This window comes from Peromyscus californicus, unplaced genomic scaffold (assembly GCF_007827085.1).
Source record: "Peromyscus californicus insignis strain IS unplaced genomic scaffold, ASM782708v3 Scaffold_5__1_contigs__length_169319896, whole genome shotgun sequence".
In the NCBI taxonomy this organism is placed as follows: Eukaryota; Metazoa; Chordata; class Mammalia; order Rodentia; family Cricetidae; genus Peromyscus; species Peromyscus californicus.
In genome coordinates this window covers 147,913,866-147,925,572 of record NW_026294573.1, presented here as the reverse complement: position 1 = coordinate 147,925,572, position 11,707 = coordinate 147,913,866, and the positions used below count along the sequence as shown (strand labels likewise).

The window sequence follows — 11,707 nt, the reverse complement described above, 5'->3', positions numbered from 1 at the left end:
ATCCCAGCTGCCCAATAAAAGTAGGTAAAAAAATAAAAGAAGGGCTGGAGATGTAACTCAATGGGGCTGGGACTATCATGTCAGTGGTAGGCTGCGATACCCTGTGTCAAATCCCCAGAAACACACACACACACACACACACACACACACACACACACACACACACACACACACTCAGGACAGAGAGGGAGAAAGAGGGAGGGTGAAAGATAGAATTCTTGGTGGGCTTTTTCCCCCCTTTAGGGCACATAAAAAAATATGCTCCATTCTTTGTTGGGCTGGTTGATTTTAGTTTTTTGAGATGGAGTCTCACTATGTTGACCAGGCCAGCTTCAAACATGAAATCCTTCTCCCTCCCCCACCCAAGTACTGGGATGGCTGTTGTGCACCAAAACATCAGGCTTTATCCAGAAGTCTTCTGCCAGCATTCTGCCATCAGGAGTTTATATTTTGATCTTGAGCCATTCTGATCAAATGCCCACTGAAGGTACAGCAGTGCAACCCGTTTGCCGTTTGCCTCCAACTATATACATGCACAGCACTATCCAGAGTATGCACACCATCACAGTACCTGAGATCAGTGCACAGCACTATCCAGAGTATGCACACCATCACAGTACCTGAGATCAGTGGGTCGAATTATTAATCAATAAAAGAATGAACCAGTTCTTTCAGAGTGTACTATGTGATTCATCTAGATCTAGCACTCAGTTTCAATTCTCTTTCCGATGTCTTAGACAGGAGAATGCCTCAAACTAGCCACAGCAATATGTTTATTCCTGTTCTTACAGTTTTGGAAAAGAAAAGAAAAAAATACTTCAGATCACAAGTCTTCAATGGGTAATTTTATTACCAGAACTTAATGATATTTTATTTTCCTTTTTCCCAGTTTGTGTGTAGTAAGCGAAATAAATTTTCTAGTTACCAAATGATATAAGATTTTCTTTAAATGTTCTTGCTAAAATGGGATTCTATTTAAAGGCAAATATGAAATATCAGAGTAAGTGAAGGGATCTGTAGACTTCCACAGTGGAGGCATCAGGCTCTGGGTTTTTCTTTTAACGAAGATATTATTGATTCAAACTCTTTGTCCATTATTAGTCTGTCCAGATTACCCTGTACACTTTGTTGTGATTCAGTCTTAGCAGGCTGTATAAGACCAGGGTACATTATTTTCTTTTAGGTTTTCTAATTTCTTGGTATATAATGGTTCATGGTGGCCTCCAGGATCCTTTGTATTTCTCTGGTACCAGTGTAATGTCTCGTTTTTAAATTTTATAAACTTGAGCTTTCTCTTTCAATTTCTTAATTAGTATAGATAAAGGTTTGTTGATTTTTATTTTTTTAAGTAACCAACTCTTAATTCCACTTTAAAATACTAAAAATTTTCTACAGGTTTCCCCACAAAATTGAAGAAGTACCAATTTTAGGAGTCCAAAATCTCCCTAAATAGCAAAGCCAAACAAGAGGATTGTATATAGGAAAAGAAAATTAAATACCAGCATCTCTGATGGTGCTAGATACAAACTCAGTAAGAAAACATTAGTAAATTCAATAATGAGGCCTGGAGAGATGGCACAGGTTACTACTCTTCCAGAGGACCAGAGTTCAGTTAGCAGCACCCACACTACGAATCTCACAACTGTCTATGGCTCTAGCTCCAGGGGACCTAATGCCTAGAGTCTCAGAAGGCATCTGCATTTGTGTGCACATACCTTCAAACACACACACACACACACACACACACACACACACACACACACACACACACAATTTAAAATAATAAAAAAACATTTTTTTTTTTTTTTTGGTTTTTCAAGACAGGTTTTCTCTGTGTACCCCTGGCTGTCCTGGAACTCGCTCTGGAGACCAGGCTGGCCTTGAACTCATATCTACCTGCTTCTGACTCCCAAGTGCTGGGATTAAAGGTGTGTGCCATCACCTCCCGGCAAACTTTTGTTAAAAGAAGAAAACTAGAAGTGTCAGACTACCCACCTTTAAAGCTACAGTAGTCAAAACAGCATGGTACCAGATTAAAAACCAGCACATTGACCAATGGAGCAGACCAGAACACCCAGTAACAAACAGGAGCTTCCACAGTCATTTGATCTTTTCTGAAGCAAGAAGATATTCTTATCACTCAACAATTTGAGACAAGTGAATATCCACATGCAGAACAAAGAAATTAAGGCCCTTACTGTATATCACATAAAAATGAACTCAATATTGATATTAGAGCTTTAAACTTTAAGGCTAATAATAGAAAATATAGGGAAAACTATAGTGATGTGGGCAATTATTCCTTTCTGTTTTTTAATCCAAATCCCAAAGAACAGGCCACCAAAGCAAAAATGAATTGTAAGTGAGATTGCTGGAGCTCAAAGTCTTAGACACAGCCAAGGAAGCAATCAAGGGAATGAAGATACAGCCCACGGAATCAGCAAAAATACCTACAGACCATACATCTGGTGAGTGGTGAGCAGCCAAATAGACAAGAAGCTCAACTCCATAGTAAGCCTGATTAGAAAATGGACCAAGACCTACATAGACATTTCTCAAAAAGAAGACCTGACCAGAAAGAAGGTCAGTGAGAAAACATTCATCATCAAAGACAGGAGAATCCAAACTACAATGAGATACCACTTTACAAACATTAAAACAGCTCTTATCGAATGGACAAGGTAACAAGTGTCATGAGGATGTGGAGAGAAGTACCACCTGCACTGTTGACAAGAACTTCAATTAATACAGCCATATGAAAAGTGTATGTTGGGTCCTCGTTATGGCTAAAGAAGCTCCATTTTATGCCAGGCATCCATCTTGGTACCCACCAGCCATTTGTCTCTGAGTCCAGTCCCTAGAAGATAAGTTCCCAGTAAACCTAACTCAGTGACCCCAACCCAAAAATGTACAGCCGTGACTATCTACTTGTTATGCTATAATTAACTGCCTTTTTTGCTTCTGTAACTTGCTTACACAGATACCCAAAGATTGTTTTGAGTTGCCTTATCCACTTCACTTGGCAGAACAGAATAGTTTTTGCTTTCTTGCGTAGATATTGAAGATCTTCTTGTGGTTTTCCCCTTTAAAAGTCCTTCCCCACACCCCTCCTACATGGCAATCTCAAATGTGGCTCAGATATTGTTCATCCTGCTATCAGCTAATCAATAGATCTTTTGTTTATAATTGCCTTGAGTCTATGGTCTCACAGACACAGACACACACACACACACACACACACACACACACACACACACACACACACACGAAATTAAACATGCTAAGAGCAGATGTTTAGTCTTCTTGTGACAAAAATTATAGGTGTGAAGGTGATGCATTTGTTAATTCTCTCAATTCATCCATTCCACAGTTATACATATTTTGAAATATGTATATAATAAATATATACTTTTAAAAAGAGCAAGTGACTTGGAATGAGCCAATCTGAGAAACTCGGGTACAGCAGAAAGCACAGTGGCTTCAGAACCAGTGCACCTAGGTTTTCTCCTTTGCCACAGCTCACTGAAAAGCTAATTACTTAAATTCTTTGGGCCTCAACTTTTTCCCCAAAAGGAAAATATTATGATTGATCAGGACAACTCAGCTTTGGCTCTGTGTTGTAAATGCCTGGGGAAAGTTTATGACTTTCAGAGTTTAGAACACAACCCACACCAGCTGTACCATGGTGTCTGGGGATTGGACTCAGGTGAACTCTTTGCATCATTCCTAGGCAATTCCTGTGTGCATCTGAAGTTGAGAATCGCTGCCACCAAACGACTCAAAGAGGCTTTATGGCTCTAGGTGTCTTTGATTCTAATAGGTGATGCCGATGATTACACTGACATATTCAAGAAACATGTCTGAGAATTCTGTGTGACTAGTCACATGAAAGAGCCAATTATCATCGCTCCCTGATTTAGATAGTCAAATATGTGTTGCATGATCATTACAATTGACCCAGGCACCGTACTGAGGATCTGAGCAGGGCAGATATGGTCTCTTCCTTATATAACCAACAATGTAGCAGCAGAAGAGCTAAATAAACACATGACAGGGTTTCTGTGATGGACAGTGTCAGAGTCAGAGAGCAGCATATACGAGGAGCACCATCTGCAAATCTCAAATGCATTATTCAAAGTCTATAAATAAAAATCAAAACATCTTCCATCTGTTCGATCTCACCTAGGTTGCTAGCTCATGATAATTCAACTTTCATCAAACAGAAAAGCTAGTGGTGTGAACATTTCTAATTTGAATTTTGATATTCAAATAGCCCAGTGTGGTCCTGAGACCGCCTTCTTGCTGGAAGGCGCCTTCAGAGCCGCTTCAGAGCTTATAGAAAATGCAATCACTTTCATTACAATCTGCTTTAACTCAGAATAGCGATGAGCCTCACTTCAAGAATTCAACTAGTGATGCATGCCATTTCATTCAGATAAGAAATGGACTACAGTCGGGTGTTCTAAGATCTTAGAGAAATGATCAACACTGTGATTTACATAGAAACAATCAGACACAATTCAAAAGCAAAAGAAAAACTTCTCTTTAAGACTAAGTCTTGGGTTGGGTAATTTTTACTGAGACAGAATTTGATCCGAAAAGCCCAAACAGCTATAGGCCTGGCTCAGCTGGCAAAGGTGCTTGCCGCCTGCTGATGGTTTGAGTTTCATCCCTGGAATCCAGACGGCAGAGGAAGAGAATCAATTTCCACAAGTTGTTCTCTGATCTTTACATATACATTGTGGCATGCAAGCCTGAGCACCAGTGCAGGAGTGCATGTGTACACACACATACGCACATGCACGCACACACATACTCAAGCAAGCATGAGCATGCACATATTAATAAAACTAAGAGGTTAAAACCATGTGACCGTGGCTAAACTCAGTGAATTCCATTTTGTCGTTTAGAAAATGATGGAACACGGTTAAAGTAGTAGTGGATACAAAGAAGCACTTGAAGAAATTTATAATGCAGTAGTTCTGATGTGTAGCCTAGCAACCAGGAAGTGTGCAGAGAATTTCCAGACAAATATTCACTGAAGTTAGCATCCTAGCATGAGAATCAGTGCTGGATTAATGTCTCATCATCCTGCTAACACGTGAGGAATATGCAGACAAATATCAATACTCCCCAGCACAGGAAAAACACAGCTTTCCGTAAGAGCCCCCTCTCTTCCTCGTTCAGAAGCACAGGCCACTTGGCACTTCTTCTCGTAGAGCAATCCTGTGGCCTAAGTAAATGTTCTGTGGTATCTAGGTCTCTGTGACTTCCCCGCAAAAGAAACAGTCACCCTGGTTTTCTGTTATTTAAGCAATGAGATGTTTAGCATGAAGAGTGCTGCTCTCCGTTCATGTAGGTCCGTCCTATGCTTCCTGTGCTCTATCTCTCAGGCATACCGAGTCCCCTCAGAGTCTCTGGTATCAGCTGCCCACTCTGCGTGTAGAAGCACAATGCTCTTTGCTCTTTCAATGTCCCATCATCACGTCAAAGTCAACATTCTGGAACGGATTATGACAACCTCCTTGTGATGTCCACCCCATCTCCCGGACCATCAGCTCCCCTGCCTCAGTTTTGGTTCCTGGTTCCGTGGACACACTCCTCCTCCTCTGTCTTGTTGGGAATGTGAAATTGTCCTGGACTTTTCCTCTCTTTCAGGCTTTGTTCCCATGGTCTGGAGAGGTGCTAGCTCCTCACTTTTTCCAGCCTTTTCTACCATCTCGAGGTCCCTGCTGACAATCTCACTTCCCAGTAATTATGAAGCCCCGTCTAAATCCACTTTGCCACTGACGTCACCACTATACTCCAGACTGACTTCTGTTGTCAAGTTTTCCTCGGATGGCACTCTGGGTCAATACTTTTGAGACCAGGAAGCACCATGCTTCCCTGCTGATGACGGCAACAGCAACTGAGAGTGTGACTGAGCGGTCATGAGCCAGGCCTGGGACAAACACTGTATTCACCTATTATCACAGATTCTTACAACAGTCGTGCCGAGTAGCGGTTATGAGCCAGGCCTGGGACAAACACTGTATTCACCTATTATCACAGATTCTTACAACAGTCGTGCTGAGTAGATATTAATATCCCTCTTTACAAATGAGGAAACCTTGCATGTGTGCGTTTGAATGACTTGTCCAAGATTTCCAGTTGGGATAAGGCCTCCTCAAGTGCACCCCTCCTCCTGGTGCAAGTGTTAGGCCACTGCTTTCCAAAAGCTTGTACTTCCAGTTTTGATCTAAAGTTCATGGAACCTTCTGACCTGAACTTGCTGCTTAGTGTTCCGTAACAGGTACTTTCTACTTAGGAAGGGCCAGTTTCTGTCCTCACAAAGCTCATGTGAACTCTCTTCTCTCCCTTCACCCCAGTACGGTCCTCGCCCTAGGAATGCTTTCTCTCTTAACTGCTGTTGTTATAAATATCATAGATTCTTCGAAGTCCTGAGGAAGTTCAATCTTCAACACAGACTAAGCTCCAACCAGTGGAGAAGTATTCCCACTTCTAATATCTATGATCACTGGGCTGGAGAGCTGGCTTAGTGGTTAAGAGTGCTGGCTGGTCTTACTGAGAACCTGAGTTCATTTCCCAGCACCCACATAGTGGTTCACAACCATCTGTAACCCCAGTTCCAGGGAACCTGATGCTCTGTTCTGGCCTCCAGAGGCACTGTACATGCATGGTGCACATACATGTATGGAGAGAAAGCATTCATACACATAAAGTTAAAATAAAACTTTAAAACACTTTTTTAAAATTTATCATCAGTACTCTGTAACTTAGCTTCATCTCTCCAGTTGGACATGAAATTGGAGCAGGTTGAAAAGATTATGTAATTGCTCTACAGACCCACAGAGCTGGTGGATTCTAATCTGGGGCTGTGGGATGAGAGATGCTATTTGTCTTCTCTGAAACCGAGTTTCCTCATCTGTAAAAGATAAGAGTCATTGTTTGGCAAAGTTGTTACACCAATTTTTTAAGATAAAAACATATAAAATCCTTTCTGGGGCCAGCCCTGTGCTTACTAAGTGCCTATGAGTTTCCCTTCCCCTTTGAGGGCAGAGCTATGACTCACAAAGAACTATAACAAGGGTGTAGCGTGTGTTTTTAGTTGCATAACAGGGTATTGAGTTACTCGGAAAAATTTGAAAAGTAGGAGAAAAATATTCCAAGTCTCCAGAATCAATTTCAGTGCACCGGAAGGAAAGAGGGTAAAAAGTGAGAGTGGATTGTGAAGCAGCCATGGTAAGAACAATAGAAAAGAGCACAGAGGCTCCAGCAGACATCTGTGCGTGTGGAAGCCACCCAAGCATCTACTGATGGATGATGGGTAGGTAAACACAATGTGGAGTGTGCATACAGCAGACTGCCATTCAGCCCTCACCAGACAAGAAACCCTCGTCCATACAACGGCATGGGCAAATTTGGATGACATCATGCCTCACGCAAGAAGTCAGGAACAAAAGGACAAGTGCTGTCTATGTACCATCCCAGAGTGTCTCCAGTAGACAAATGCACCAAGGAAGAATGGTGGTTACCAGGCACCAAGGACAGGAGAGATGGGGAGTCACTGCTTATTGGGAGCAAAGTTTATTTGGGGATGAAAGATGGTACCAACCACACAACACAGTGAGTGTGTTTAACATTACTGACCTGTACGCCTATGTCAGCAGGATAAAATTTTATGGTATGTATGTTTTGTTCTAATAAACAAAGACCTTAAAAAGAAAGAAAAGGCAGAGAGAACGAAGCTCTTCTAAGTTTTCACCCAGAGGCAAAAGCATGCCCCCCCTCACATACACACTAAGTAGATCCCCAGGGACATGAAGGACACAACTAAAGCTGTATTTGTCATTACATCAGAGTCCTACTAGTTCAAAGTACAGGTGACACAGGGAAGCAAAACCCAATTCAATGGCCTTAGCTAGTAAGCAGATTTACTGGCTGAGGTAACTAAACAAGACTGTGGCTTCCAAACTTAACAAGCATCAGAATCATTTACTCAGTTTATAGAAACAGATGGCTGGACCCTGCTCCCAAGTTCCCGGTTCAGCAGGTTTGAGGTGGGGCCTAAGAATTTGTTTCTAGCTGTTGCTGTAGTGTCGGGGTTGCCCCGACAACCAGATGTTCTCATACACTCATACACCTTCTTCTACTTCCTCAGGGCTCAGATACTGACTCCCTCCGCATCTGGTTCTTCCTTCTACTTTCTGATCCACACTTATCTCCAGGTAGATTGTCCCCATGATCACTGATGTCTACCTTAAGAGGAGTCTCACTCACACATGATGTGTGCTTAGCACGCCACATGCCAGCCTTCAGGGAACAGTCCTAACTGGATCAGTGCACAGTCCAGTCACTGTCTAGGTGTGGGTTATGTGGATAGGCTAGTAGGTGGTGCCAGGGCTGTGGTGGCTCCAACTTCCCTGGAATCAATAACCTGACTCCCGAGGGGACGCGTGAAAGGGAAGAAGACTGTGGAGAGACAGATGAGAAGGGATGCTTGAGGTAGGGAGAGGACACACCACAAATGCGTGCTAAGAAGGTTAGAAATGACACTTAAACGAGCGAACAGGACTGGCATCATAGTTCGGGAGGTAAAAGCATTTGCTTTGTTTCCTGTTGCTGTGAAATGATATCCTGACAAAAGCAACTTAAAGGAGAAGGCTGTAGTACAGTTCCAGTGCAGTCCGTCCGTGTGCAAAGTCAAGAGGCTCATCACACAACATCCACAGTGAATTAACGCATGCCGGCTACGGGTTAGACCACTCCTTCCTTCTCATTTGGTCCAGGGCCCAGCACTTGAAATGGCTCCACCCACATTTACGCATGCCCACAGGCCAACCTAATCTAGATAATTCCTTACCAAGATTTCCTTCCGTGGTATTGTTACACTGTATCAAGTTGACAATCGAAACTACTAAGAACATGTACAAGTCTGATGCGTTTGATCCTTGGAATTCGTGGTAGGAAAGAACCAACTACAGAAAGTTGTCTTTTGACCTTCACTTGCAATCTGTGGCATATGCATGCAGCCCCCACACCCTCACACACACACCTACACACACACACACACACACACCATACACGCACACAATAAAAGAAACTTTTGAAACCCAGGGAACCCCAAATGATTATAAGCACAGGAGTGATGGGATTGGTTTCTGGATGATCCCTCAGGCAAACATTTGGAAGACGGGCATTCCCATACAACGTTAAGGAGAGAAGACTAAGTGTTCTTCTTCCTTGCATGCTGCCCTTTAGACCATCCCCCATCCCTCCACTAGGCTTTCCTTTCCTTCCTTTCCTCTCTTCATACACCTCGCCTAGCATGCTGCATTCTTTATTTGTGGTTTTCTCTAGCTGCTCTGCTGGGGTGGCAGCCCCATCAAAGCAGGCATCTGTCTGTTGGATTCAACACTGTTCCCGGTACCTCTGAAAGTCCCTGATAAAACAGATGCCCGGCGAACGTGCATTGGATGGATGGTTTGCTATGAGAACTCACTGTCTCTGACTCCGTGTCTTTGCTTGAGCTGATCCCTTAGTACAAATTCTCTTACACCATTCCTCAAACTTTCAAGCGTAACCAAGGCTTCAGCTCTGTCTTAGGCCATTTGTCTCTTGCTGATAGCACAAGATAACAGATAGGGTACATTTTAGAAAAAAAAAAAGGGTGCTGTAGCTTGTGGTGGTCGCTTTCTCACTGGCAGTATCCCCGAGCAATGACAGGTATCATACACCCAGGAACAGTAGTGTGTGTGTGTGTGTGTGTGTGTGTGTGTGTGTGTGTGTGTGTGTGTGTGTGTGTCCTGATCTCTCTTCTAAAAAGCCACTAACAGTCAGCAATGGGAATTCTACCCTATTGCTTTCTAACCCTAGACTCTTCCCAGAGGGCCTGATTCCCAAGCACCATGGTCAGATACTCCTCTCCTCCTTACTAACGACCTACAATGGAGATCACAAGTTAGCTGAGTTTCAGAGAGAACACACCCCATTCAAACCATAGAGGCCAAAGTCATCCGAGTTCTTCCCCAACTGCCAGTCCGGAGCTGCCACCATCGGGCTGATTTTCCTTGTGTGCACAGTCCCCTCTACACAGTCCAGCGCAGGACAAATGCTCTATGCCTCAGTCATCAAGAGCTTATCCACTGGTATTTTGTGTTTGTGTGGCCTATGGCATCCACTTGTCACAATGTATCACAAATGGTGTGTTCTTTCCACTTTCCCACCAACTGTTACCCTCTCGAGGCCAGAGAAGTGCTATTAGCTGTAGGCTGCCAACTGAGAGAACAGCATCAGATGTTGGGATGCCAACAGAAGCTTGCTGAATTCGTGCACTGAGGAACAGTGACAAAAGGGATCAACAATTCCAGTTTGCTGTTTGTTAACAGAAGGAACAAAGAGCACAGACTATCTCATCTAGTTGGAAACAACATAGCCATCCTTCCTCACAAGAAAAAGTAGAAAGTGGTATGGCTTGCCTGTGTCCTAAGTGGTCTACTTCTTTTTGAGCGTGTATTTGTGTGCATGTTAATACATGTGCATGTTTACATATATATGTCTGTGAATGTGGCTGCACATACACCCATATGTAGTATGTATGTAGACCAGAGGACAACTCAAGCGACTTTCCTTGGGAGCCATTTACCTCTTACCTATCTATCTATCTATCTATCTATCTATCTATCTATCTATCTATCTATCTATCTATCTATTAGACAGGGTCTCTCACTGGACTAGAACTTGCTAAGTACACAAGTCTGGCAGGCTAGTGAGCCCCAAGGATCTGCCTGCCTCCACCTCCCCAGAACTGAGATTATAGACTTGTACCATTACCCCAGACTTTTTAAATTTTTGTTTTGTTTTTATGTGGGTTCTGGGAATTGAACTCAGGTCCTCACGCTTGCAAGGCAGGTGTTTTACTAGCTGAACTGTCTCCCCAGCCTTTCCTCCCATTACTTCCGTAGTGTTCACAGTAACTTGCTCTCCTAATCCATCACTAATGACAAAACCTCCCCGCAGGAACTCCCATTTAAGAGTCTGAACTCTGGGCTTAGCAACAAAAGTGGGTTTGAGCAAAGGACAACACCAAATCCACTCTCCTGGAGGCAGCGAAAGCATTGCAATCGCCGCAGAGCTAGTCAACAAGCAGCCTAGATTAGCTGTGGCAAGCCTGCCAGCCAGCCTCCATAGAACCACCCACCCTGGGTCTACCTACAGCAGGACCAGCTTGGTGGGGCCACTTCCGAGCCACTTGGCAGCTCGTGCTGTCACGAAGACTGAGATTTACAGCTTCCTCGCCCAGCTAAGTTCTGTGCGTGGCTTCAACACTAGGTTTCTTTTTTCAGGCTCTACCTAGATCAACCATCTGGCATGACAAGTTCTCTGACTCTGTCCCTCTGAAGAAACTATCTATGCTCATAAAATTGCAGATTTGTTTTTTATCATTCTAAGGAATTTCAGACAACCCAACCACAATATGCCACACTGACAGACAAAAGCATTAGGTCTGGGGTTTTCTTGTGGCAGCACACAAAGGCTGGTTATCCTAATAATAAAGAAGCTCTCGGGTTTATGGCCTGGATTTTACTTACCCAGGAAAGTGTCACAGAGGAATCTGATCCCTCAGGTGGGACACCGTTCTCACCAGCTAGCAAAGCGGACAGTGCTTTCAAAGGCCTGCTCAAAGCTATTCCCAAGAACTCTCTGC

General features: G+C 43.4%; 1 long non-coding RNA gene across 4 annotated transcripts in view; it reads right to left on the bottom strand.

The window, feature by feature from the left end:
- LOC128096134 (uncharacterized) overlaps positions 1-11,707 on the bottom strand; it is a 64,494-nt gene that overhangs the window by 1,684 nt on the left and 51,103 nt on the right. For all 4 annotated transcript variants that reach the window (XR_008213539.1, XR_008213538.1, XR_008213541.1 and 1 more), the window contains one exon: positions 1-6,925. This exon is cut by the window's left edge and continues 1,684 nt beyond it. This is a non-coding gene — a long non-coding RNA (uncharacterized LOC128096134). The remainder of the gene's footprint in view (positions 6,926-11,707) is intronic.